General features: G+C 44.6%; 1 protein-coding gene across 4 annotated transcripts in view; it reads left to right on the forward strand.

The window, feature by feature from the left end:
* Positions 1-25,417, forward strand: part of LOC135907759 (allatostatin-A receptor-like) — a 199,329-nt gene that overhangs the window by 125,804 nt on the left and 48,108 nt on the right. The window contains exon 1 of one of the 4 annotated variants that reach the window (XM_070523190.1): positions 22,088-22,193. The exons of the other annotated variants lie outside the window; for them this stretch is intronic. The gene's annotated coding sequence lies outside the window, so the exon portion shown is untranslated. Of the gene's footprint in view, positions 1-22,087; positions 22,194-25,417 lie in introns of those variants that run through there. 4 annotated transcript variants of the gene reach the window in all.

Genomic DNA, 25,417 nt, shown 5'->3' on the forward strand with positions numbered 1-25,417 from the left:
CTGCGCCTCGTTTTTACAGTGAATCCTCTGCCGGCTACCCGCTTCCAAAGACCGATTTGTGGCGCACCGCTGACCGCCGGCCGCTATGCTTTCATTGCAGCGAAGCAGGACATGTTTACCGCGCGTGCCACTACCGCGCGGCTGGGTATCAAAAATTTTCCAGCTGCAGTTACCCTGTGTCTGATGCTGCTCGTAGCCGCGACGGAAATTCTACAAACTTTCGGCCAGAAGGTTCAACGACGCCTCGATCGCGTTCCCCATCTCCGGCTCGTTACACCCCACCGACCCGCCGCGATTTTTCTGACGCCTCTAGGGGCAGGTCCCCTAGCCCGCGCCGGGGAAACTAGCCGCAGTGACCTCCGGGGGTGAGGTTGCAAACCGGCTAGCTACCCAAGAGCTACCGATCCCCGACGATTGACGACTCTACAACTCCGACGACTCGAACCACACCTCCTGTAACCGACGCCATCAGCGCCGATCTTGTCGTTTGCATTGACGACCACCAAGTGGCCGCTCTCGTCGATACTGGTTCGCATTTTTCGATAATCAGTCAAAAGCTGGCCGACAGGCTGCGAAAAGTGAAGACGCCGTGGACCGGGCCCAACATCAGAACTGCCGGTGGCCAGTTGATGACGCCGATTGGAAAATGCACAGCCAGAATAGTAATCGCCGGTGCAACCTTCGTCGCCACCCTCGTCATTCTCTTTGAATGTTGTAAAGAACTTATATTGGGGATGGATTTTTTGAGAGAGCATGGTGCAGTGATTAATGTCCGTGACCTCGTCGTCACATTTTCTACGAGTTCAGACGACGTCGACCCCACGGAACACCAGTGACCCCGCTTACGTATCGCCGACGACGACGTCACGCTTCCGCCGCGCAGCTGTTCCCTCGTGCCTGTAATCTGCGACAACTTGAACACTGGGACTGGCGTCGCTGAAAACATCGACGCACTGGTACTGAGTCAAGGCGTTTCCATCGCCAGGGCCGTAATTAACGTACACGACGGATGTGCTGAACTCCTGCTGACGAATTTTACCAGGGAACGTCGACACATTGTTAAAGGCACGGCTGTTGATTACTTCGACGAATTTACATCAATACAGGACTGCCTCTCAGTGGAGCACGCGACGTTCACTGGGGCTATGCCTGCCCCTGTGGTCGATATCAGTCCCTCCTTATCACCCGTCAAACGCAGCAGCCTTCTTGAGCTCATCGATGAGTTTAAGAGCTGCTTCTCATCCACGTCACGAGTTAGCCAGACGCCGCTTACTAAGCACCGTATTGTCACCGCAGCCGACGCCAGACCAATTCGGCAGAATCCTTATCGTGTAGCACCGAAAGAGCGCGAGGCAATCCAGACACAAGTGAAGACGATGCTTGACGACGGCGTTATTCGGCCATCTAAGAGTCCTTGGGCATCGCCTGTCGTATTGATGAAAAAGAAGGATGGTAGCCTGCGCTTCTGCGTCGACTACCGAAAACTCAACCCGATCACAAAGAAAGACGTTTATCCGCTACCGCATATCGACGATTCACTGGACAGGCTACGAAACGCACGTTACTTTTCGTCGATGGATTTGAAAAGCAGCTACTGGCAAATAGAAGTTGATGAGAGGGACCGTGAGAAGACGACTTTTGTTACGCGCGACGGACTTCATGAATTGCAGGTGCTCCCCTTCGATTTGTGCCCTGCGCCGGCAACGTATCAACGACTAATGGACACTGTACTCTCAGGCCTCAAATGGCAAACCTGCCTGGTCTACCTCTACGACGTGATTAATTTCTCTGTAACGTTCCAGGAACACTTACGGAGACTAAAGATGGTCTTCGAAGCAATCCGCTCAGCTGGTCTAAATTTAAAACCTGAAAAGTGCCATTTTGGCTTTGAAGAACTTCAATTTCTCGGTCACGTTGTTAGTCGTGAAGGTGTCCGACCTGACCCTGATAAAATATCTGCCGTTGCTAATTTCCCAACGCCACCAGATAAAAAGGTCGTGCGACGTTTTCTGGGCCTTTGCGCCTACTACCGACGGTTTATTGCGGAATTTTCGCGCATCGCATGACCATTGACCCATCTTACCAGAGAAGATGTCCCCTTTCTGTGGGGTGAAGACCAGCAACGGGCTTTTGATGACCTACGGCAACGGCTGCAGGCGCCCCCCGTCCTCGCACACTTTGATGGAGACGCTCCTGCGATTCTTCATACCGACGCTAGTAATGTCGGCCTCGGAGCAGTGCTTGTACAGCGGCAGGACGGCACCGAAAGAGTGATTGCTTGCGCCAGCAGGACGCTATCAAGGACGGAGGCTAACTACTCCACTACAGAAAAAGAATGTCTCGCTCTGGTGTGGGCCGTCCTGAAATTTTGGCCATATTTGTATGGTGGGAGTTTCACCGTTGTCAGTGATCATCATGCACTTTGCTGGCTGACTAATTTAAATGATCCAGCTGGTCGGCTTGCGCGCTGGAGTCTTCGGCTTCAAGAGTTCGACTTCACGGTTGTGTACAAATCGGGGAAACGACACACCGACGCCGACTGCCTGTCTCGGTCTCCTGTTGAGACTGCAGTCCACGACGATGATGACGCTGGTTTTCTAGGCGTGCTAGATACTGTCGACGTTTCACGCCACCAAGGCGAGGACGCATAACTGGTTCCTCTTTTCAATTACTTAGAGGGAAAAACAAGCAGCGTGCTGAGGTTATTCGCGAGAGGGCTGCCTTCGTTTTGCTTACGCCACGACGTTCTCTATAAAAAGAACTTTTCACCTAATCGCAGCAGCTACCTACTCGTCATTACCGCATCTCTTCGCGACGAAGTCCTACATGCCTGTCACAACGAGCCGACCGCTGGTCACTTGGAATACACCCGCACATTGGCAAGAATTAGGCTAAAATACTATTGTCCAAGACTTGCGTCGATCGGGAAACTTTACACACAGACACGCCTAGATTGCCAGTGCCGCTAAGCCCTACCCGGAAAGCCAGCTGGACTGCTGCATCCTGTTGAGATACCGCAAGCGCCGTTCGAACAAATTGGCATGGACCTTTTAGGTCCCTTTTTACTGTCTACTGCCGGAAATAGATGGATAATCGTCGTCACTGATTATCTTACTCGATACGCCGAAATAGGTGCTATCCAACGTGGAACAGCAGCCGAAACAGCGCGATTTTTCATCGAAGTCGTCGTCCTAAGGCATGGCGCTCCCGCAGTGCTCATAACAGAAAGAGGATCTGCGCTCACGGCTGCGCTTCTGGATACCGTGTTGCGACTAAGTGGTACCACTCACCGAAAGACCACGGCTTATCATCCCCAAACCAATGGGCTGACAGAACGTATGAATAAGACACTGGCAGACATGATGAGTATGTACATCGACGTCGACCACAAGAACTGGGACGAGATTTTACCATACGTTACATTTGCGTATAACACGGCTCGCCAAGAGACAACACGCGTGACGCCTTTCAACCTCGTTTACGGACGCGAAGTGACAACAATGTTGGACGCAATGCTGCCACACGAGTGCGGTGACGACGAGACTAGTGCCGAGGAGTTTACACAACGCGCAGAGGAAGCCAGGCAGCTTGCGCGTTTGCGAATCCAAGAACGACAGGAATACGATGCCCGACACTACAATCTTCGGCACAGACCCGTCACATACAACGTCGGTGACCAGGTGTGGGTCTGGACTCCAATTCGTCGGCGGGGGCTGTCTGAGAAGCTCCTGCGAAGATACTTCAGCCCACACACAGTTCTGCGCCGCATCAGCGATGTGAATTATGAAGTTCTCCCCGACAGCCGTAACTGCTCCAAACGCCGGCGGCATCTGCCCGAGGTTGTGCACGTGCTTCGTATGAAGCCATACATTTCCTCGTGACCTCAACTTTGCACCGCCTGTGCACAGCCTTCGGCGGTTGGTGCATCGGGACGATGCCTTTCTTTTTCAAAGGGGGGGCAAATGCCACATCCTATATGGTCGCCGCGGGTATGTGGCAGGCGATGAGAACGACTCTGAAGTGGCGCGCGAGTGGAAAAACAGAGACGACAACGACGTCGCGTTGACTGCTCTCATAAAAGTGCTTTTACACGTCCTCTACGCCGGCTTTCCCGTCTCCTAATAGGCTGCGACAATATATATATATATATATATATATATATATATATATATATATATATATATATATCGCATCGCTCTCTCTCTCTATACATATGCAGATATATATATATATATATATATATATATATATATATATATATATATATATATATATATATAATCCGTGTATATGTATAGAGAGAGAGAGAGAGAGAGCGATGCGTGGACGGGCACCGTTATGGCCTAGTGGCGATGACAATGAGCTGCTGATTGCAGCTTTGCGGGTTCGATTACTGGCCGCAGACGCTGCATTTCGAAGTGAGCTCAATGCAAAAAAAAAGAAACATGCTCGTTTTTTATAGGCTTAGTGTTACACTTTAAGAAGGCCATGTGTTCGAAATAGGGCCGCGGCCTCCCACCATGGAGTGTGACATAATCAGATGGCGATATTGGCGCGTAAAATTTCAGTTTCATTTGAGTATTTTCTGACATTGGGCACGCACAAGAACACGCACCACGGCTCATCTTATGCAGCCAAATTAGGTAAGGTATCTAATACCAAGGAAAAATGGAAAAAAAAGTTCGGCAAGAAATTACAATGGGAACAATATTACGATATGTAGTATGATATGAACAATGGGTAGTATTACGATATTATCGGTAGATACCCGAGAGACGAGCCGCCGTGAAAGCGACGACGAAGTGGGTCTGGACCCTTGGCGCGATTGAATGTCGGCCAGTCTAGTGTAAATAGTCTGTAAATAGCCTCTTTTGTTTGTGTCTTTCTACACGCAACAATATCTATAAAACATGTCTCACTTCCACTGCAAAGAAAGGAAAAGGGTTGGAAAAGAAACAGCATGCTCCGTCCCAATCGTCCCGAAAAATGAAGTCATGCCGTGTTTTCAGCTACGAAATGACACTATCTATGAATGTGATATTTATAATATATTTATTTCAAACTTACCGCCACCTTATTGGAATGGTCTTTAGCCAGCAGTAGCAAGCAGAAATGTGCCTAAAATAACAATTTAACCGTGTGTTTAAACAAGACACGATGTTTGTCATGTAAATAAATAAAACTAAGGGGAAAAAAAGCTGACATAAAAGGAAAGGCATTCGCAAGCAATGAAACATTTAGAGCTATCAGTAAACTGCTCGTTGCACTCGCTTCGCGCAAAATGGAAAACAAAGAAACAATTGAAAACTAGGTATACCTGCATACAAAATGTAGCAACAATGTCGTGCGATGTTACCTTGCTGGAACCGTAAACTGAAACCGGTGTTGGTAGAAAGGCGCAACATCGGCAAAGGCATTAAACATACATGCGTGGGAGGACGCGGAACGGCAGGTTGAAAAGCGAAAGAAGGAGAAATAATTGCATACGACGTATCACGGACGTTTATGTAATTTCTTTGAGTACATTTTTTTTTAGGTAAACCTGCCGTGTCTCTGGCAACGGTCACGGCAGGCATTGCATTCCATTCTCTAATGGGCAGAGAAAAGCATGACTGTATAAACGCTCGCGTTACAGTGGTACGCTTTAAGCTTTTTAGCGTAGCTTCGCAAGGTGGACTTACGAGCGAAAAGCTCGGTGCGGGCGTTTTTATTTATGCCTATTTTCTTATGCTAGAGTAATAAGTGCGCTTCATTCGCCCTCAGTATCTCCTTTTATGTTGGGTATCTAATTTTGCTATTTCCAGAGCCGCATTCGGTGACGTGTACCCAATAATGAAATTAAATACGAATCCCCTCCCCCTTTTCACTTTTCAGTCTATTCTTTCTACACTGTTTATGCTAACATATCAGTAAGCGTGTCCCAGACGACCGTGCTGTACTCGAGAATGGGGCGGACAAGCGTTCATAAGCTAGCAGCTTCATTTCACCTGGCGAATTCGGCAAACATCGCCTCAAGTAACCGAGCATATGCATGGCTTTCTTTCCTATGTACAGCACGTGCTCGGACCACTTTAAGTACGTGCTGATGACTACATCCAAGTGTTTCCAGGTTATTACTAAATCCTAAACTTGACCACTGGCTTAGTGGGGACAATGTAAAGAACGTCCTTTCCCCGTCACGGTAACGGAAAGCCTTTTAAGATTTATAAATTCATTTATTTACTTACTTATTTATTTATTTATTTATTTATTTATTTAACACAGGAACTCGAAACGGTCTTTGCAGGAGTGGTTAAAGTGGTGGCAAAACATGGCATTCAACGCAATTGCATGCTTTGAACTTGCGTAAAAAAAGATTCCATGCTATTACAACATGCATCACAGTTAGGTAAGCTGTTGTAACAAGAGATCGTTCAGGCATATAGTGAGCATTTGCGCAATAACATAGCTTCCAGGTTCTCGAATTCTTTTACTGTGGTTAGTTCTTGATGAGTGCCGGATAGGGTGAAGTAAATAGGAAGACTCTGTAATTTTCAATTGCCCATTGCACAGAAGGTAATTGAATCTTCATTTTCTAATTACTCTTCAATTTGAAAGTAGTAGCTAAACTCAGCATAGTCTAATGATGGTGTAATAAGTGTTTCATGGCATTTAGTTTGACATGTGGAAGTTCATTCAACTTCCTCCATATGATAGTTCACGTTCGGCGCTCTTAGATATGGCGGAGATATAAGGCTTCCAGACAAGGTTGGAGGTGAGGATAAGGCCCAAGTACTCTACTGCAGTGCATTTGCTGATTGTGGTGCTTTCTAACATCTATGTGAAATTGAATGGCTTATTGTTATGAGCACTTATTTTTTAAGCGTTTAGTCTGACACCCCATGTATTACATTATGAGCATATTGATTGTATTAAATTATTATGTTAAGTTCGACTCCATAAATAAGGTGCTACTATGTATACTACACGATCGTGGCCAAAGAATCGCAGCTGGGCGTGCCCTTGAACATGCAACCGGAGATCATTCATATACATAAGAAACAACATACGGTCACGAACCGACTCCCGCGGAACTCCCAAGTGAACTTCAAGTTGCTGCGAAGGCCATTTATCTACGGCCACACTTTGTCTTCTGTGTGTTAGAAGGCTGGAAATAGATGAGATTATTTCACTTTCACTACTCTAATGCTGATATCGTTGTCAATAAATCCCGGTGCGTGTATTTGACCTCCATCCTTCATTGCCTTGGCTAGTTCATCAGTTAATTCAGAGAGTTCAATTCCAGTTCCAAAGCCTCACTTAAATCCGCGTGGCCATTTGTAAATTAGTTCGTTAATTTATTTATTTATTTATTTATTTATTCATATATTTATTTATTTATCTACAAAATACTGCAGGACCAAGCTAGGGCCCATGCAGGAGGGGTTTCAAAAAGCTTTACACAAGCACTGGTAGAAACATCAAACAGAAATCATCATAGATCATGAAGAGAGAGAGAAGAAAAGTATATACATAAAGTTGACACATAAATGAGCACCTTATGGCCGTTAAAACAACTATAAACATTGCAACTTTAGGAAAAATGGTCCTTTGCAAGAAAAAAAGAAGAAAAGCACTTCACATTATGACGTCAATGCGTCGAATGAGTCACTGCTCTGAAGCATACATAGCGGCAAAGCGTTCCAGTCTGTAATAGTTCGTGGAAAAAATGAGAACTTGAATTCGTTAGTAGTGTTCTCAATGGTGTTATCGATTCAGCATGACGATTTCGAGTCAGTCGTGACATCAGAGGTTGGATGCATGGAGCAGGATCTAATGCAAAATGGTTATTTTTCAAATGAAAAAGAAACTTTAATCTCAGAATTTTGCGACGTAGCTTAAGTTCCTTGATATTATTTTGTTGCATCATAAAGGTTGGAGAGTCTGTCATGAGGCTTAGAGAAAAAATAAACCGAGAGGATTTACGTTGGATCATTTCTAGAGCATCAATGTTTTTCTGAGTGTGGGGATCCCAAATAACACATGCGTGTTCGAGGGCAGGTCTAATGATTGAATTATAGGCCAACAGCTTGACGGATGGAGGGGCTTGTCGAAGTATATATCTGAGGAAGCATAACCTAGGAAAGGCGGATGCGCATATGCTAGAGATACGTGGTTATTCCAACTGAAATTCTTTGTTATTGTTACGCCAAGGTACTTATATTCGCTGACTTCTTTGAGTGGGTGAGATGATAGCGTGTATGGAAACGAGAAGTAATTTTTCTTTCAAGTTACATTCATGTACACTGTTTTTTCGGAGTTTGGCTTCATACCCCATTGGTTGCACCACTGATAAACATTATTCATGCAATTATTTAGAAGCACCTGATCGTCTAGGCTATCAATTTCCTTAAACATAACGCAATCGTCAGCGAATAGCTTTATTTGGACAGGTTCAGAGATAATATTAACAATGTCATTAATATATATTATTAAAGCAACGGTCCTAAAACACTTCCCAAACGTCTTAATTTCTCCATGCGATATTAGGCCTTAAACATTAAGCTCTCTATTAGCTTACAACAAGCACATGGTAATGACGCGCGAAGACAGTACTTTATTTCTAACTTCGAATCGGATTTGTGGAATGGAATTCTCTTCGCATGGCACCGACCGATAATCTGGTTTCATTGAAGTTTCAAAAGAGGCGATAAATGTTGTGTGCACGTATTTAGATTACCCATAAGGCATGTCGGATTCGAAGTGGGTTAGTAATAATGTCAAGGCCAAGCAATTAAATATGATATATGTGTATATATATATATAAATATATATATATATATATATATATATATATATATATATATATGCGTGTGCGTGCGTTTGTGTGTTCGTGTGTGTGTGGGGGGGGGGGGGGGTTATGTGCCGAAATTACGATCGGACTATGAAGCACACCGTAGGGGAGACTGCGGACCAAGTGGACAGCCTAGGGTTCTCTAACGTGCACCTATATTTGAGCACGCGGGTGCTTTCGCAATTAGCCCCCATCGAAATGCAGCCGGCCTGGCCGGGATTCGATCCCGCGTCTTCGTGCTGAGAAGCCCAACACGATAGCCACTTAGCAACCATGGTTGGTTTGAAATCTTGTTTTTCCAAAAAAGAAGATATATCCTCTTCATTTACGATCAATTTTGGCATGGACACTCTTAACACATATGATTCTAGATGGGTGTTAGAGGCGAATTTTGTGAAGATAGATTTGAAAAAGAAGTTAAGCTCCCTGGAAATACCCATACGTTCGGTGATTACGCGACTTCAAAGTTTTAATTGTGAATTGGCTTTCCGTTCAACAGAAAAGCATCGCCAGAATTTGTGAAGGCTGTGCTACATGAGCGAAGGTAGTGCCATGGAAACCCGATTTCGCTTCTGCAATCTTCTGCTGCAAAGTAACAATTCCTTCCTTTTTCTGCCGTTGTCTTATTTTTAATTTCATCTGGAATATTGCTTGACTTACCGGGTGTTAGTATCAATTGATCAGCTTGTTTTCTTTGTGGCATGAAGTTTTCTTCGCGAAAGGAAATGATGTCCTGAAAGCATGACCTCAGTTCACAGACGTCTTTCATTTCATTGAACACTGGGAAGTTATACGCCAAGAAGGTGAAGACGGAAGAATTGTCTTCGCTCGCTTAATATTTTACGTAGGTGGGTAGCGTTTCTTTCTTTTTTTTGTATTGTCCAGTCGTTAATACGATGCGGGATAAAATGTTTGCTTCATGATGTGAAATGCCGTTTTCGATGCAGCCAGTGGATCCGTGAAGTTCCCTACTTACACATAGATCAAGGAGAGACAATAAAGATGAATTTTTGTGGGTACCATAAGTAACTAGTTGATTCAATTAAAAAACTTAACACGGCGTACAGTAGGGATTCCAACCTTCGTACTGTCCGGATGTGAAAGGATAGCTCTTTATTCTTGCCAAATTTAAGTCTCCCGCAAAGATAATTTTTGACCTTGAGTTGGTGTGCTTCGACAAATAGTCGTGCATCATTTCAAGATATTCAGGCCGATCATTGGGTGGTCTGTATACGCCTCCCAAGGTTATGTACTTCTCAAAGTATGTTACCTAGCCGCACGCGCTTTTATACTCAGGAATCCCACCTGCCCATGAACAGTACTGAGCACCTTAAGTTAGCTTTGCTAGCTAATGCTACCGCTACTCTTCTTCATCTTCTGTATCTGCGAACCAACCTACATGATGAGGGAATAATTTCACAATCCAGCGTTGCAGGATGCAACCATGTTTGTGGTAATACTCATGCATGAGGATGATAGGTAGAGAACAAATTTTCTAGTTGACTAAGTATGTTTGCTGCGCTGTTTGCTGCGAAAAACTGACGCTTCGCTTTAATTTTGTCCTAGCATTTTCATTGGGCCGCAGAACAATCTTTCCCATGAACTGTCACTTTGTCGAATGCTGGCTTTACTTTTGCACATTTCGTATTGTCATTTACGTACGAATGTTATAAAAGAGCTCCCAGCTTTTCACCAAAAGATGTGTCTTGAAGCTCGCAGCAGCAGGATAGAATTCTGGTTTTTTCGGTCAAGTCAAAGAGCTGGATAATTACGCGGCGTGTTCGGTCACCGCTTAGCGCGTCTACCCTGTGGGTTATTTCGAGGGATTTCATTCCAAGGCCCAGTATCTCCTTAAAGATATGATGTTTCACTTTGTGCTCAAAGCGATTTCACATCCTCGTCCAGCCTCTCCGCCACACTGTAAATGAATAAGTTGTCGCGTCGATACCTATTTTCTAGGTCACCCAGCTTCATTGCGAGTTCCTGAATTTGGTGTTTTGCAACGACATAACTTGACAAGCCTAGGGTACTTTCTAATGATAATTTTTCATCCCCATCATTTCATTTTCAGTTGTGGCTGACGATCTATCTATCGCGGCGGATACTCGACCATTTCACCGGAACTGTGGTGGGGGAATGTAGCTGAAGTTGTTAGATGTGTGAAGGATTCTGGAATAAATTAGCAAATATAAATGCGTTAGGTCGAGGTTGAGCGTACGCAACCTACGACTATGGAACGGCTAGAGTGACATGAGCATTCACGTAATACCTGTTTTACTGTGCATGAGAAGAAGTCAAGCGTAACTCAGTTGTCCCTACGCTGATAAACGCGAAAGCATTTTGACCCGCTCTCGACGCCTACCTTCTTTCAGTCGTCGAGTAACCAGTTCTTGGTTCGACTCCCACCGAAGGTCGAGCGTCTGACTCCGAACAAACGTCGTGGATTCGAGTGCCTTAACTATCTCTTTGTTAATTAACTTCGCCTTAATTAACACCAGATGTCGTGGGTTCGACTTCCGCAGAAGGTCGAGGGTTCGTAGCTTTTTCGCCCCAACGTGTGGTGACGCTAACGCGGACAACACAAGATTTTCTGCCTCACCAGCCATATAATGCTTCCGCAATGAAAGTAAGGCATGAAGCCCATACAGAAGCTATATCTCTGCAGTGGTGAAGTAGGTTAAGATAACACTTGCATCCGTATAAGTGTACAGTTGTTACTGCATACTTATATAATTTATGCTAGTTCGAATAAAACCTACTTTATCATTGTGAAGTAGTGCGAGAGCCTAACACAGATTAGAAAACTTGTAGGTTCCGAAAATAAGGCGTTAGGTTCTGCGTAGGAGTTTTGCTGCTCTAAGTAACATTTGTCAGGGATCACAGAAGTAATTTTAGCGCTAGGAAGCCGCGGAAACTTGCGCTTGGCGTGCACCGACCACCACACCCATGTTCCAAGCGCAGGCCTGGAGAAGGTCATATGTGATAAAAAGGCCGGCGCAGCGTGCCGAGATAATCAGATTAGGGCAGATGCTGGCGGCACCGACCTCTTCAAAAATCGTCCTCGCGCTGAGTAAGCAATGACTAAAGGAATAAAAAGAACGAGGCAGGGACCAGAAAACCATGTCTACGCGATAAGCCTGATAAAAAGGGTAACCTCGGTGCGAACGAATTTGATGTGTCAGTGTGGGTTGGTGGTGCGTTTATTATTCTTCTGTGCTTTCTATTCCTTTCGTGTACTCAACTCAGCGTTATAGCTTTAAACTGGATGGCTTACCACGGCCTAAGCCCAACCGCTTCACGATTACAACCCAAAGAACCACTACTGGGCCACTGGACGAGTATGTCTTACATATGCATGTGACTAAAAAAAAAGGAGCAAAGATTTTTCTACCGTAACAGTACTGATTCTAATAAAATTTTCGCTTTATTGGAGATAACTAAACACATATGTATTGAACATTCATGCAAGGATTACTCTTCTTTTACGATGTCTTCTTATTATTCAAGAACAGCTAAACGTAAGAGAAGAAAAGTAAGAAAATGAACGATCAAACCCTTTGAATTTTCGTTGTCGCGTCCTTCAAACCAAAACCTTCGTTCACTTTCCTAATGAGAGCTCTTTTTCGAATCATTTTTATTTCATTCGGACTAAATGCATTGCGATTCTCTCTTCGCACTCGGAAATGTATACCGGCCCAATGCTATCCTTCTACGTTTGGTCGTTCAAATTTTATCGCTTCTAGCAGGTAAACAGCCAAGGTTACATTTTCCGCTTGATTTCCACACGCAAAAGCACGATTAATAAAACAGCAAGGCAAGAGCCAAATCTTCGGCATCTTTTCCGTAAAATTTCTATTTATTATTGTACATTAGAGAACGCGGTCATCCTGTAACACTAAAAGCAAGGAATGGGTGTGAGCCCAAGTAAGTTTTCTAATTTTACATCTCACGACATGCAAGACAGACTCTCACGTTAAAATGAAAATATAAGTCGCAACACACACTCAGAAAAGCAGAATACACTGTAGGATATACCACATTTGTCGTTTGTTTCTTTTTTGTCGTGCTACTATGTAGCCTACTTCCTGCCTTATGGTTTAGACTGGCTTCAAATTGTAAAGCAAGCAGTTCAATAATAATATTAAGTTACAAATATAGGTATTATAACAGGAAGTCAATGATATGTAGTCTGTTAGATCTGTGTCCACAAAGAAAGTTCTTTTTCAAGACCTACTACAGTAAATTAGGCTTAACTGAAAGCTTTAGTATCGCTCTAATATGAGCGTCGTGTTACTGAACATGTGCACGCGAATACCTGCAGTAACTAAAGCGTACAGCGTTAAATGTAGCACCCTATTATGTAATGGCGCTATCTTAATAAAATACTTTACGGAAATCTGCAAACTTTCAGCATTGTAGCCTACTTACGTATTCTTTGTTATCCAGCAGCACTCGTAAAGGAATGCACGCTCTGAGCTTTTTTGAGCACAAATATTTGTATTTGTATATCATATTGCAGCGGGTCGCATGTCTTGCAGATGTAGGAATGAGGTCAACTCCACTGAGTGGATAGCAATTACAATTTATTCTTTGACTGCCTAATTTTCGCTGCAGCAACAATCTGCAAATAGTTGCCACATGACCGCGAAACTGTCGTCGGAGCAAGGGAATTAAGTTTTAAGTTGAGACAATTTACGCAGCCCCTCCTCCACTTTCTTACGCTGATAATGCTTCATCGAAAATCATCATTTTACTTCAAAAAGATAAACTACTTCAAAAGTAGAGAACAAATTCATTCAAAAAGTGACTCTAATACTTAATTCAAGACGTTGTAAAAAATTAACCTAGTAATTTGCAGTTTACTGCACTACTTGCTATGAGGAATTTAGTGGCCATAGAATAACATAACACTTTGTCTTAAAACTAACGTCCCTTTCACAACGACTATTAGGTCTTCCTCTCAGTCTGGAATACTAGAGTGTGTAAAGATTATAGGGATACTTTCTAAAGCTCCTTTATGTGAAAGCACAGAAAGCGAAATCCATTAGGCAGCCTCCTAACATTTGGTGAGGTGTCATGAGTGGCCTCCCGAAAACTCCCTAGGAAATGTGCACGAGTTTCAGTTTTGTGACATGGTACAAAAGATGATCATTCAATAAACTACTATCAGGAACACGAGCATGAGTTCCTTGTTCCGTAGAAAATTATTTGCATGAGGCTGCCCCACTCTCCCCGGCCCCTTCCAGCGCTGGCAACAGCCGGCACAGCCAAATTCCTCAGGGAGCCCCATCGACCTCCGCGCTGGTGGGCGCTGGGGTCTTGCCCTCCAAGGCGGGACTCTCTCTGAAAACTTCTCGCTCGCAAGAGCACGTGTCCGGCGCCTCACAAGAGGCAATGGACACAACACCTATCCTCAAGGCGCACCTAGCGCCTAAGGAGCGGCGAGGCTCCCTCGAACGCTCCAGGAAGGGCAAAACTCCCGTTACAGGGCCTCGAAAGGCTCTGTAATTTAATCATTGTAATTTCCATAATCACTACTTCTCTTTCTGTACACACAGCACCTACTGACCTCCAATATGGATACACAAATAATTCAATGGAACGTCAGAGGTCTTCTCAGAAACCTTGATGATGTGCAGGAACTTATACAAAAACACAATCCAAAAGTGCTGTGTTTACAGGAAACACATTTAAAAAACAAACACACAAACTTTCTTCGACAGTATCTAACTTTTCGCAAAGATCGCGATGATGCCGTCGCATCATCGGGCGGTGTTGCCATAGTCACTCATAGAAGTATAGCTTGCCAACCTTTACAGCTACAAACGCCCCTTGAAGCAGTGGCGGTTCGAGCTGTCCTACTAAACAAACTCATCACTATTTGCTCGCTTTACATACCCCCGCATTACCAACTAAACAAACATGAATTTCAGTCCTTGATAGATCAATTGCCAGAGCCCTATGTTGTTCTTGGCGATCTCAATGCGCACAGCAGCCTGTGGGGAGACTCTCGTATCGATGCGCGAGGCCGTCTCGTTGAACAGTTCCTTTTTTCGTCTGGTGCGTGCCTACTAAATAAGAAAGAACCCACATATTACTCTCTTGCAAACAGAACCTTTTCGTCAATAGATCTTAGTATAGTTTCCGCGTCTATACTACTCGAACTCGAATGGGAAGTTACCAACAATCTTTACGGAAGCGACCACTTCCCTATACTGCTAAAAACACATAAAGAAAAAGAATGTCTACCACAGGCTCCTAGGTGGAAGATCGATACAGCCGACTGGGAGAAGTTCGGAAACTTAACTAGTATCTCATGGAATGACATGTCTTGTTTAGGAATTGATGCTGCTGTGCAGTATCTCACAGCCTTCATTATAGATATTGCATCTAAATGCATATCAGAAATAAATGGCTTGGCATACAAACGGCGTGTCCCGTGGTGGAACGACGATTGTAGGATCGCTCGTAAAAAACAGAACAAAGCGTGGGGGTTGCTACGAGCGTCTCCCACTGCGGAGAATCTTATTAACTTTAAGAAAATAAAGTCCCAGGGCAGGAGAACCCGCCGACAGGCTAGAAGAGAAAGTTGGGAGAAGTTTTTATCGAGTATAAATTCCTATACAGATGAGGCCAAAGTCTGGAACAAGGTAATTAGGATAAGAGGGCGACAAACATATTCACTACCTCTAGTAAACACACAAGGCGATACACTAAAAGACCAGGCAGACTCACTTGGGGAGCACTTTGAGCGAGTGTCGAGCTCAACGCACTATTCCCAATCCTTTCTTAAACATAAAGAAATAGTGGAGCGTAAGCCAATCATACGAAAGTCTAGGCAGAATGAACCGTATAATCGGCCTTTCGGTATTGCCGAGTTGAGAGCTGCTTTGAACACATGTAAAAGCACTGCACCGGGACCAGACAGAGTCATGTATGACATGATCAGACACCTACATACAGACGCACAAATTACACTTCTTACACTATACAATACTATTTGGGCTTCGGGATACCTCCCATCCACATGGAAAGAAGCGATTGTGGTTCCTGTTCTAAAGCAGGGAAAAGACCCTTCCTTGGCGGCAAGTTACCGTCCGATAGCTCTAACTAATTGTCTGTGTAAGCTTTTTGAAAAAATGATTAATCGCAGACTTATACATTTCCTTGAGCTCAACAATATACTCGATCCTTATCAGTGTGGATTCCGAGAAGGGCGGTCCACAACCGATCATCTTGTGCGCATGGAAGGAAATATCCGTGATGCCTATATACATAAACAGTTTTTTCTATCAATATTCCTCGATATGGAGAAGGCATATGACACGGCATGGCGTTACGGGATCTTGCGAGACCTGTCGGAAATTGGCATCCGTGGAAATATGCTGAACACAATTGAAAGCTATTTGTCAAACCGTACCTTCTGGGTAAAAGTCGGCAATGAACTCTCACGTCCCTTTACGCAGGAAACTGGTGTACCCCAGGGAGGCGTGCTCAGCTGCACTCTCTTTATCGTCAAGATGAACACGCTACGTGCTTCACTACCACCTGCCATTTTTTACTCCGTATACGTAGACGATATACAAATAGGCTTCAAATCCTGCAACTTCACAGTATGCGAAAGACAGGTACAGCAGGGCTTGAACAAGGTTTCCAAGTGGGCAGACGAAAACGGATTTAAGGTCAACCCCCATAAAAGTTCTTGTGTTCTCTTCACAAGAAAGAGAGGCCTGCTCCCAGATCCTTGTGTAGAACTGGGCGGACAACAAATTCCTGTCAGCAAAGAACACAAATTCCTTGGTGTTATTCTTGACTCTAGGCTCACTTTCATTCCTCACATAAAACATGTTAAAGAAAAATGTCTAAAAACAATGAACCTACTTAAAATCCTATCATACACAACATGGGGTAGTGACAGGAAGTGCCTGTTGAATCTTTACAGGAGCCTAGTTCGGTCGCGAATAGACTATGGAGCCGCAGTGTATCACTCTGCTGCCCCGAGCGCGCTAAAGATGTTAGACCCCGTACACCATCTGGGAATCCGTCTGGCCACTGGCGCATTTAGAACAAGCCCTGTTGAAAGTCTGTATGTTGAGTCCGATGAGTGGTCACTCCATTTTCGGAGAACTTACATCAGCTTCAACTATTTTCTGAAAGTGCGCTCTAATAAGGAACATCCGTGTTTCACAACCGTTAACGACTTGACATGTGAAACACTTTTTCATAACAGACCCTCTGTGAGACGTCCTTTCTCACTGCGTGCAAGAGAACTTAGCACGGAAATGGATGTCCCAATTCTCGACCAACGCCTAATGCCTCCAGCTAAGCTAGTACCACCCTGGGAGTGGCAGCTGATAGGATGTGACACATCCTTTGTACAGGTCACTAAACATGCGTCAGAGACACATATCAAAATGCACTTCTTGGAGCTCCAGTACAAGTACTCGTGCACAGAGTTTTATACGGACGCTTCTAAGTCGCATGCCGGGGTGTCCTACGCAGCCATTGGCCCATCCTTCTCGGAATCCGGTGTACTGCACCCTGAAACAAGCATATTTACGGCTGAGGCCTATGCACTACTGTCGGCTATGAAACATATCAGAAAATCAAATGTTCAAAAAACAATTTTATTTACAGACTCCTTAAGCGTGGTAAAAGCCTTGAAGTCACACTGTAAACACAGAAACCCCGTAATTATTGAGCTCTATTCCGTCCTCTGTAGAGCGTATATGTCTAACCAGCATGTCATTATATGCTGGGTGCCTGGACATAGGGGCATTGAGGGTAACGTTCTAGCAGACCAGATGGCCACATCAATTTCATTGCATACAGTCAGTCCTACTGCTTCGGTCCCTGTCACGGACCTGAAGCCTTTCTTAAGAAGGAAACTGCGAAACCACTGGCAACGTAAGTGGGACGTAGAAGTAAATAACAAACTGCACGTGATAAAGCCACAGTTAGGTTCTTGGCCCTCCGTAACAAAATCACGGCGAACAGATGTCCTATTCTGTCGCCTCAGAATAGGACACACATTTGGTACACACAACTTCTTACTCACTGAAAATGATCCTCCAACTTGCGGTAGATGCGGGGAGAGGCTGACCGTCCTCCATGTCCTCCTGGAGTGTCGGAAAGCCGAATCTGACAGAAAGAAACATTTTCCGTTAGCATACCGGCAGCATATTCCCCTTCATCCTGTAATGTTACTCGGCCCAGAACCGCTCTTCGACACTAACGCAGTCCTAAGTTATCTGAAAGATGTTGTGTTGCATGTTGTTAGCCCAACATATTCGTAGCGTCTCCTCTCTTCAGAGGATGGCGCTGCGATAGTTCTTTCGTGTAGCACGTGCCTCTAGGCCCTTGTGTTTGAAGGGCTCTGGCGAGGCAACAGTGCTCCAGGCATTTTTACCATCTCATATATTTTCTATTCTGCATCATTCTTTCACGATGGATTTTAGTGTTCATAGTATTCGTCATCTGTCATCGCCATAATTTTATAACAAGTTAATTTTACGCACTCTACAGCGAATATTTTTAGGCCACTTTACAGCCAAGTCACATCTTCCATAATACATCGTCAACATTACAACTTGTCATGGCGCTCTTTGGCCAAACCTGGCCCTTGCGCCACAAAAAACCACACATCATCATCATCAAAATTATTTGCAGTGTTAGTCTGAACGGCTGTTCATTAAGGATTGCTCAAAAAGAAAAGTCATCTGATTACTGTCCTTGTTAATATTCCTCAATTGCAACAAGTGCTACTTAGCGAAATAGGTGTTATTGGAAGAGCGGTGGAGATGTCGGCCAGAGACGCCGGTGACAGTGACTCAGGTAATCGAATTATGCAATATCGGCCCCACAATTTTGTGAGACACGATATTTTCCAAGAACACCAATACCTGTAGGAATTTACCATCTCCCACCAAAACCAAGCAAGAACAGCTCTCGGCAATGTTCAATGGTGTAGCATAGCATGCGTTATACAGATGTTGTGGATTCTCGTCACAATGGTGGCAAGTTCGTACCCTTTCATTTCTTATACCTCATGATTTTTAAATCCATATAAAACAGATATTTTGTCTGTTCTTTCGATGGCTTCATTACACGTTGGATTCATATTGTTGCACACTCCTGGCGCATGTCTGGCGTCGGCATGCGCGTCGCCGTGACTTTCCATATAAAGTAAACATGCGATAAAATCGTTGCCAAGTGCCGTATGCAGTATGTGCCAGTGAAAGCGTGCCACTGTGAGCCGGGGATTGCGGCTCAATCTCGCGCACGCTACGTTGCCAAGCGGAGAGGAAGCGCACTGCCTTCCTTCGCACGTTCTGCTCCTGGTGATTCAGGCGGTTTCGCACGCCCTGCCGGGCCGCTGCGTCTTGAAAGTCATCTACGTGGGTTTATAGTGCACGCTGTGCTGTGTTTTCAAGGCGTAGTTCGCGTTCATGCGAGCAGCTGCACGAAGGTCAATTCGCTCGCTGCTGCTGCCGCGTTTCCTCACTGCAGCGTTTTCACAGGGAGTTTCCGCGTTCATCGAGTTAGAAGTGTTCATGTTTCCGCGTGCGCGCGCGACACCATGCTTGTCAACCTAGATATACTTGTTGACATCATTCCGTAGCTATGAAGGGAAAGCTACGGAGGCAAAACGCGGACAAGTTAGAGGGCTTCTGAAGATAGTCCCGCCTTTTAATGCACGTTATCTTACGCCGGGGAAGACAAAATATGTACACCTTATTAGCAGCCGTTCTATAAGACAGAACAGAACACAAAGTTTAAAGGTTTACTTATTTTTAGGCTTCTCCCTTCCGCGTCTGGGGAAGCGCGAAAACGTCGCACGGGGAAGCTGCGTCGATTCAGCGTCCCTTCCAAGCAACCAAAAATACTGACTGTCAAACGCTGCCCCACTGCTTCGCTCAGTAACACATGTGCAATAGCCACGCGCCCGTACCTTTCCCTTCACAGCCACTCATCCGCTAGTATGGTATGCCTATGTTTATAAGTTTGTACGGAGATAAATGTACTATCCTTCGTATGGCTGGCCACTCATATTATATCGCAATCGATGGTTCGCCTTTGGGGTGGAGCTGCGTCAATTTTTTCTGGCTAAGTAAAATCGGCCCCTCCAGTCGCCTCTTGTGCTCGTACACACTCATATAATTACTCAACCTTTCATAAGATGTGCCCCAAGACAAGCAGCAGTTTATGAGAATGTACAGTTGAGAGCAAAAGCCTAGAGACTGCGGCATCAGCAAAAAGAAATGATTTCTTCTAGCGGAGCTCTGCAGCGTGTTGTCTTAATGTATGATGCTGATCAAACAGGCGCACTAGGTTGTGCCAGTCGATTTCAGCCTGTACGCAGGCTACGGAGGAGAAAAGATTACCGCCACCTCTGCTCCCCAGACGTTTGCTTTCGAGTTTACATTACAGAATGCTGACGCAACGATTTAACAAGGACGAAAGCGCTGTGTGGTTTCGGGTCAGAGAAGAATCGCGATGACACGTGTAATCACCGAGAAGCACGACCCACAAGTAGTTCTATTTATGATTATCCCTGCGTCACAGAGGTGCACACCAAGTCTGAAATATTGGCCAAGAGTGGGCACACACCCAGTAACGCAGAGACAATGGCTAAATCAAAGAAACATGAGCAAGTAGGAGAATCTATTGAACACAAAGTGCTATTACATGAAGACGTTGGTGTGCTTTATACATCTAGCATTATCTTATGTGTGTATTTGTGAATAAGTTTTACATTATATAGGTAGGATTTATGTATGAGCATTTTATTACGTATAACCGACGGCGCTTCCAGGCACTACTTGGGCGCTCTAGATAGAGGGATTACATAAGCCCCTCTTCGTGTACTTGCATACGACACACGTTTAACCTTGGCATCTTACCATATATATATATATATATATATATATATATATATATATATATATATATATATATATATATATATATATATATATCGGCTGACTTAATACATACAGATATGTAAGCTAGCTGTAACAGTGACATCGTGAACAATACTTTTCCCGCGCTTAGTGGAGAAGAGGAAGGAGAAAGCGAAACGACGCGGTCCTCTCTGTCCTGTTGCTCGTATTCGCCGAGACGACGACCGACCGACCCACCCACCAGAAGTAACCGCCGCAAGATTGCTGGTAGACGCGAAACTAGTTCCTCTTTAAATATGTCTCTATCGTGAAGTCAAGCGTGTGCCACAGGCAACAGCGAGCAGCCAAAGCCGACGAGCCTAGTCGACTGGTTGCGGCAGCGGATTCGGCCGCGCGCGAGCGAGCTCACTGAGCCGCGCCGAAATCCCCGCGAGGCGCCGTCGGCGCGGGACTCCTCCCCAACGCCAGAGGGCGACACCAGCCTTTTCCGCGCCAGCCTGCCGAGCGCGCTCGGGAGGTCTCGCGCTTCCAGAAACCCACATGTGGCTGCTTGTTCGCCTTCCTTAAACTGGAGGTGCGGGCACGCGCATGCGCAGAGGAGCTTGCTCCCCCTGGCCGCGACGTCCCGAGTCGGAAGGGGAAAACCCCGGCCGCGTTGGTCGATCCGCGTCAAACATCGGAGCGCGTCTCCGGCTGGGCCGTCAGTTTGTTCCCTGGCGCGGTCCCGGCGCGCTTCTCTCGGCGTCTGCTGATGCGACATAGCTTGCGCTGTCTCTTGCCCCGTGCGCTTCAACTTTTGTACCTCTCTGTCGCTTGCCATTTGTTCTCTCTTGCGTCGTTGCAAATAACCTGATCGTTATTTCCGTCGTTGGATTGAACCTCCTTATGGGTTGCTTTGGGTTCGGAAACGGGCGAAGCAACAGGCGGGCGCTGTGGAAGCGCCGACTGTAGTTTAGCCGTGCGGTACGCAAAAAATTAAGTATTGGTCGTCCGACCCTCCAATATCTTCATGCGACAGTTCACTCCTATAACAGGCAATTTTGCAAGGCAGCCATGTGAACAGCAGCGCAACAGTGAACACTTGGAATCTTTATTGCATTATCTGGCGTATCGAGCCTTGCTGTTAGTTTTGAGTTGCCGACTTCACTGAACTACGAGCGAATAAGTGTAAAAAAATACTTTTTTTACCCCAGCGCAAGTATTGGAGAAAAAGATACAAACTTTCTATAAGTTAAAGCAGACACATTTAGAGCGGGAGGCAGTCTAAGTAACGTTGGTCCTAGTCTCCGAGAGATGTAAGGATCAACGACTTGTTGAGTGGTGGATACCAGCGCTGCGAAAGGGTCGATGCGGAAGGACCAATGTGTTTCGTCAACACAACCAGACCAACGAGTCACCATTTAAAGGATTACGAAGACCGCGTGAACGTGCCAACGGTGCTCTTCTCGATTGAAAAGGTGAGCGGGCTGTGCTCGAATAACAGTGCTTGATGTAAGTTTTATCATTGATTCTACTTCTACGTTGTTGAAAGAAGACACATACGCATACATATACCTGTTCTTGACATCCGGCATTGCATTCAGCCTTTCTTAGTCGAAAAAAATAATGAAGCATGTAAATTTATATTATCGATTGTGTTGTGTGCGCCTTAGTATTTGCCAAGAAAGAGCAACACAGAATTTTTTTTTTCCCCAACGGAGAAGTGTGTGTTATGTGTTATAGCAGCCATCTAGGTGGTTTTCATTACTGTAATGGGAATATCCTTGCTCTTTACTTAGCTCTGCTAAATTTTGGTTTCGTGAAGACCCGGTTTACCCTCGACACACAGAACTACACCTTCAATGGTTGACGCGTATTTTCCTGCTAGTGGTGTGTTTGAAGAAGGGGTTTCAATGTGGCTTTCTTTATCACGTTTTTCGAGCATCACAGCAATTTTATTAAGAACTACGCTTCTAGAGTACATGTGCCTGTTGCTTATTTTTTTACTGAGGTTCGGGATGTGCGCCGAGTTGGATGTGCGGATAGTCGATATATTATAGGGACGCACGCAGGAAACGACGATGCCTAACAACGCCAAAACATAAGAGGCTGGGCAGTGCGGACGCAGAAAAGAAACTTGCACAAAACGTGTCTGCAACTCGAGGGGGAGTACATGAAGCTTACGCGATAAATTAAATAAGAATGGAGTTGCTTTAATAATATTGAAGCTGCTACGAGATTTTGCCATTTCTATGAGTTGTATATTCAGTTAAGCTTCCTCGAATTATGGAATATTGTGCATATGCTTACTTCAGGCAGTTAATTTTTTTTTTAATTAGGGTGCAAGATTTTTTTTTCTATCTCACGAAATCTGAATCGCCTGCTTTGAGGAAAAGCGAAACAACTTGTTCAGCTTTTGGGGCCAGTAGTGAAATAATTGGCGCAGAGCGCTGCAGAGAAGTACCGAAATCACAGGGTGGTATTTTGGTCCTCTGAAAAGCGTTCCTTTCGATACGAAAACGTCGTCAGAAATTAGTCGATAACGAAGCACGAAGATAGAGGCAAGCCCATTTGTGCGCAAAGGAATTAGGCTCTTGATCGTATAATCCAAACATGGGGTAAACCTCCTCATTTGAGCCGACTGGTAAAAAATAATGTTTATACGATGGCGGGTGCGGTCGCTGCGACGCCTACTTTCCCGAGATATGACGTTATCTACCCTATAAATACCTAAGAGTCCGCGAGAGGTCGCGCATGCGTCGGATTAGAGGAAAAATCCTTTTTCATCAGCTTATCTCATATTACCAACGCTGGACTCCGGGTACCGCTTCCACGAAAACCCGCTTAATGGAGAATCCTGATTAAAATGCTTCTTTCCTTGGCTACCATCTTTTCGTTTGCTGCTATGAACGAATCCTCTAGTGAAAAAAAGTGACAGCACTTTTTTTGTTTTGCTTTCCTTTGTGATGCTGAAGTTGGGCGCCAAGCTTGACTTAGTGAAAAGCGTTGGAGACCGTCGCAGCGCAAAAGCTTTTGTTTACGGATTAGTTTATTCTCTCGAAGGCTGCAAGCTTCCCCAGTGTAAGCTCCACTAAGACGTTCGCGAACTTTACAGTGTCTTTTTTGAAATTTTTGTTCGGCAGAGAAGAACAGTCAGCGAGCCATGCTTGACATACCGCACGCGTTAGGAGACACGTGATCTAAATCAATATAATCCTTTTTTCCCTGATTGTGTTTAGTTTCAGCAGGCAGCTGCGCATATGGCACTGAAATGACGCCTTTTTCACGTATTTATGAGAAGGCGCCTTTGCGATAATAAAAACGTAATAAATGTGCTTGCAGTTTTCATGAATCGTTTTCAATGATATAAAATATTCCGGAGAGTTTAGAGCACGCACTTTCGTAAGCGACATGTCTGTGAATAAATCGCAACTTCCGCACCTCCGCAAGACAATCTTCACGCCTCCATTAGTGTAAATACGTAAATTATACATCGAGCTACCAGTTAGCAATAAGTAAGTAGCGCAATCGTCATAAAAGAATCAGTAAACGCTTACACATTTGAAAAAAGTAAACCGACTTGCATTTTTAAGATATACGTAAGCTAACCGATAATAAGAGCAGCAAACATTTCTGATAGTAGATACTCGTGAAAAATGTTTCGGTTCGAATTCCAACGCCTTCTGTAAGTAACTGCTGTTGCCCATGGCCTGGCTGGCTTCTGTAATGACGATGTGAAGCACTTTGGTTTGTTAGCAATCAGCTGACATCCATCCTGAGGAAGAATTCTGAGGCCATAATTTTTTCTTATTTTCTTGATGACTTCAGCGCACACAATGAATAAAGTCACAAATCAATGAAACCTGTGGACACAAACAGAGAAAATGATTACAAGGCAACATGCCCAATTTTCTTTTGCCCTTCACTAATTTCATTCTGAATACCACCTCTGTATTTCTCTTAAATTACACAGTGTCGGTAAAAAGAACATATGAAGGCTGTAGAATGTATAGAGTGGACGCTAGAACTGGAAAAGGCAATGTAACACTGTGTACTTCTTATGGCAGTCGCCCCCGACATCTCTTTAAGATATTGAGAATACTATATTGCTATATGGACGAAATTGAACTCTGAGAACTCATGTTCGAGGTAGATATTTGATTGCTCTTATTTTATAGCCCGTGTCGCACTATATAAAAAAATAATCTACTCATATATTTAATACCGGATGACTCCCGCATTGGCACAGTGTGATTGTAAAGAAAATAATTTATTAGTGAGAAATATAGTCCCGAAATTTATGCCGCATTTCAGGCTAGCGAGAACATCGCTTTCATACAAGGAGCATCACTTCAGCGTAGGTCTTCGAATAGTTGCACACACCACCAATACGGTGGCTAAGCCATCGTGAGCATGAAATGTGGGCCGTACATTTGTTGGACCTCCCCAGTTCTGACTTCGAACGGCCTTTTCAAATCTGGTGTGTTATCGCATATTGGTTAGGCGATCAATGGATTATTATTTCTTACTTTTGTCACTATAGTGACTGAGCTAACTCACTTTAGCAACATAAAAAATTGCGCTTGCAGTACTTCGCAAAAAATTAAATGAATGTGTTATCCTAAGGCAATTCACAGCGAAGATAACACGTAACATAGGTGTGAAGAAAAATATGTTATTTTAGAAAGAAGGCTGAAATGTG

Source organism: Dermacentor albipictus, chromosome 8, assembly GCF_038994185.2.
Source record: "Dermacentor albipictus isolate Rhodes 1998 colony chromosome 8, USDA_Dalb.pri_finalv2, whole genome shotgun sequence".
NCBI classification, from domain to species: Eukaryota; Metazoa; Arthropoda; class Arachnida; order Ixodida; family Ixodidae; genus Dermacentor; species Dermacentor albipictus.